Raw genomic sequence first — 4,392 nt, forward strand, 5'->3', positions numbered from 1 at the left:
TGAGGTTGCCCGCCTTCAGAAGCAATTGTCCAAAAAAGCCCAGGCCATTTCGGTTCAAGGCTCCAACGAGCTCTGATCCTTGAGGGGGACCATGAAAGAACTGTCCGTGGCCCTTGGGAAGGAGAAGGCCGAACTGCAACGGCTGAAAATTCAGCTGACCTATGAGCAGCAAGCGGTCAAGGATGCTGAAGCAGAGTCTGAAGTTCTGAGGAAGAGGCTTCGAAAATCAGAGGGCGAAAGCTGGCGGTTTCACCAAATGTATCGAGAGATGCTGTTAAAAAAGAAGGAGCTGGAAGAAGAAGTTGAGAACTTAAAGCAATCCCTGATAATGACTGGAACTGAGAGTCCGAAGTCAGAAGGAGTTGAACTTCCTTAGAGCTTCTTTTATCTTTGGTTCTTCCATGTATTCTTTTCTTTTCTTGTTATTTCTTTTTTGGCCTTCAAAGACTTTCTAATGCACACTTTACTATTGAAATAAAAAGAAATTTTCTCATTACCTTGTTTATTCTTGTTCTGAGTTGTTGTTTACCGAGCTTCTCTTATCTTTTGTCTTATTCAATGTCGATGTTGTTTAAAGGTCCCTGATCATCGTCATGTTGATTCGCCCTTTTTGGTCATGACCGAAGGTCTTTTCGAGGCCATTCGAATTTGATGATTTCTCCTGGTGTTCGAGCTTGGGGCCCGAACTTCTTGTTACTTTGAGGGAGTCTACTTTCTCCTGCTAGTGTTGGGTTCCCCTTAGAGATTGAGGACTTTTGACAAGAATTTTCTTTCTCATTGAGATAAGATCCCTTGTGTCTTAGATGTAGTTTATTTTTTCCTTATCTTTGGCGTAGCTCATCGCTTTCTCTTTTTCTCTCCTCTCTCTCTCTTTTTTTATGTTTGGGCGAGGGTTTTTTCTCTGCTCCTAACGGGGTTGTAGGGGTGTAGAGGAGTCATTGAGGAGATTTTTCTCCTCATCCGATCTTGAACGATCAGATCTTCATTTGTGTCAGGATGAGGTTCTCCTCCTATTCCGATACAGTCAATTTTAGATCATGTTAGGATCAGGTTTTTCTTCTATTCCTAATAGGGCTGTGGGGGCACATAAGGGCCATTGCGAGGGCCTCTCCCCCCATCTGGTCTCTTAATAACTGAGTCTTCAACTTTACTCATGTTAGGACGAGGTTCTCCTCCTATTCCTAACATGGCTGTGGGGGTGCATAAGGATCGTTGCGAGGGCCTCTCCCCCCATCCAGTCTCTAAATAACTGGATCTTCGACTTTGCTTATATTAGGATAAAGTTCTCCTTCTGTTTCTAACATGGCTGTGGGGGTGCATAAGGACCGTTGTGAGGGCCTCTTCCCCCGTCCGATCTCTAAATAACCGAGCCTTCGACTTTGCTCATGTTAGGATGAGGTTCTCCTCCTGTTCCTAACATGGCTGTGGGGGTGCATAAGGGCCGTTGCGAGGGCCTCTCCCTCCATCCGATCTCTAAATAATCGAACCTTCGACTTTGCTCATGTTAGGACGAGGTTCTCCTCCTGTTCCTAACATGCTTAATTTGGATTGTCTGAAGGAGCTACTTCCTATCTGTTATAAACTCATGCCAAAAGAAAAGATATGTGAATATGAAATATTTATTTAAGGCAAAGTTATCGGTAATACATTCATAAATTTTTTGAATTCCATGGTCACGGAAGGTCCGCTCCTCTGAGTTCTTTTAGATAGTATGTTTTGGGCCGAACTACCTCCCTGACTTCATACAGGCCTTTCCAGTTTGGGGCAAGTTTCCCTTGGTTCTGAGGTTGTGAAACAGTGGCTCGCCGAAGTACTAAGTCCCCCATTCTGAAGGCTTTGCTCTTGACCCGGGAGTTGTTGTAGCAGGCTACTTTCTGCTTGTAGGCTGCCATCCGAGCTTGAGCTATCTTTCGCTTTTCTTCTAACAAGTCGAGGTTGGCCTTGAGATCCTGTGAGTTGCGCTGTTCGTCGAATGCCATGACTCGCGCCGACGGAAGCTTGAGTTCAATCGGGATAACGACTTCTGTTCCAAAGGCTAAGGCAAAGGGGGTCTCCCCCATAGGCAATCTTTGGGTAGTTCGGTATGCCCATAACATATGATAAAGCTCGTCTGCCCAAGTTTCCTTTGCTTTTTCAAGTCTCGCCTTGATTCTTTGCAACAGAGTCCTGTTAGTCACCTCATCTTCGCCGTTTGCTTATGGATGGGCTACCGACATGAAGTTATGGGAGATGTTTAAGTCCTCACAGAATTAGCAAATCTTGCTCCAGCAAATTATCGTCCATTATCAGTAATGAGAGTTCTGGATAAGCCAAACCTACAAACGATTGACTTCTAGACGAAGTCCTGCACTTTAGCTTCTGTGATTTTTGCCAAAGGTTCAGCTTCGACCCAGTTGGTAAAGTAGTCAATTGCCACCAGGAGGAACTTCTGCTGCCCGGATGCCATGGGAAAAGGTCCAAGGATATCCATCTCCCATTGTGCAAATGGTCATGGGGCACTCAAGGGTGTAAGTTCGAAGGCGGGCTATCTTTGGATATTCGCATATCTCTGACACCGATCATACTTTCTGATATATTCAATGGAGTCGTGGTATATTGTAGGCCAGTAATAACCTTATCGGAGCAGCTTGTGGGATAATGATCTGGCCCCCAGATGACTTTTGCAGACTCCTTCATGTACCTCCCATAAGGCAAAGTCGGCTTCAAAAGGCTGGAGACATTTTAGGAGAGGCAAAGAGTATGACCTCTTGTACAGCTTGCCCTCATAAATGATATATCGGGAGGCTTGGTTTCTAAGATTTCGAGCTTCCTTTGCATCATGAGAAAGAATTTTGTCTTTAAGGTATGCAACCAGTGGGTCAATCCAGCTGGGTTCATGGCTGATCTCCATTACAAGCTGCGGTTCTTCCATACTTAGACATTTCATAACTTCGAAAAGGACTTCCTTGGATAGTTCAGCCAGAGCCAGTGTAGCCAACTTGGAGAGAAGATTGGCCCCGATATTTTTTGCTCTTGGAATCTGCTTGATGTCAAAGCTGCCAAAGGCGGGGATGATCTCTTTTATCTTTTCGAGATACTTGACCATACTGTCCTCCCGAGCTTCATAGTTTCTGCTGACTTGTCCCACCATCAATTGGGAGTCACTGTAGACTTGGAGCCGATCTATCTCTAATTCTTTGGTGATCTTCAGTCCTGCAATCAGAGCTTCATATTCTGCTCCATTATTTGTTGCAAAGAATTCGAAGCGCAGCGTGTACTCCATGATAATTCCTTTCGGATTGACCAAGATCAGGCCCACGCCTGTGCCTGACATGTTGGAGGAACCATCGACATATAGGGCCCAAAAACCATCAGGGAGATCTGTTCTTTCCTCAGGGGAGTTCGGCTGGAGCCTTGGGTTGTCAGCTTCACCTTGTTCAAGTTCAGCTTCTTTCGGGATAGTGCATTCCACTATGAAGTTTGCCAATATCTAAACTTTTATTGTCGATCGAGGTGGATAGTTGATGTTGAATTCTGTGAGCTCGATCGCCCACTTTGCTATCCTTCTAGAAGCATCTGCTCGATGCAGAACTGCCTTGATCGGCTAGTCGGTGAGCAGTGTTATGGTGTGCCCCTGAAAGTAAGGTCGGAGCCTTCGGGCTACAATCAACAGGGCGTAAGTTAGTTTCTCTAATTTAGTGTACCTGATTTCGACGTCTCTCAATACTCGACTTATGTAATAGATCTGTTGTTGAATCTTTGCTTCTTCCTTAACCAGAACTACCGTGAGAGCCACGGAGGAGACCACCAGGTACAGGAACAAACCTCTCCAAGTTCGGGCTTTGCCAATAGCGGAGGTGAGCCGAGGTAGTTCTTCAATTCTTCGAACGCTTGCTGACATTCAGTGGTCCAACAGAAGTTCTTCGGCTGCTTGAGAGTCTGAAAGAAAGATAGACACCGATCGACCGATCTTAAGACGAAGCGATTCAGAGCTGCTACTCTCCCGGTAAGGCGCTGAACTTCCTTTATTGACTTTGGGGCGGTCATTTCCTGGATGGCACGAATCTTTTTTGGATTTGCTTCGATCCCGCGCCCCGATACCATAAAGCCCAAGAATTTTCTTGAGGTTACTCCAAAAGCGTACTTGGCTGGGTTCAGCTTCATCTTGTATTTTCGGAGGGCACTGAAGGTCTCCTCAAGGTTGACGATGTGGTTCATTGAGGATTTGCTTTTTACAAGCATGTCATCCACGTAGACCTCCATGTTACGATCGATCTGCTCTTTGAAGATCTTATTCACCAGTCGTTGATAGGTCGCCCCTACATTTTTTAGGCCAAAAGGCATGACCCTGTAACAGAAAAGACCATGATCAGTGATAAAAGTAATTTTTTCTTCATCCTCCAGTGCCATCCT

Source organism: Elaeis guineensis, chromosome 11, assembly GCF_000442705.2.
Source record: "Elaeis guineensis isolate ETL-2024a chromosome 11, EG11, whole genome shotgun sequence".
Lineage (NCBI taxonomy): Eukaryota > Viridiplantae > Streptophyta > Magnoliopsida > Arecales > Arecaceae > Elaeis > Elaeis guineensis.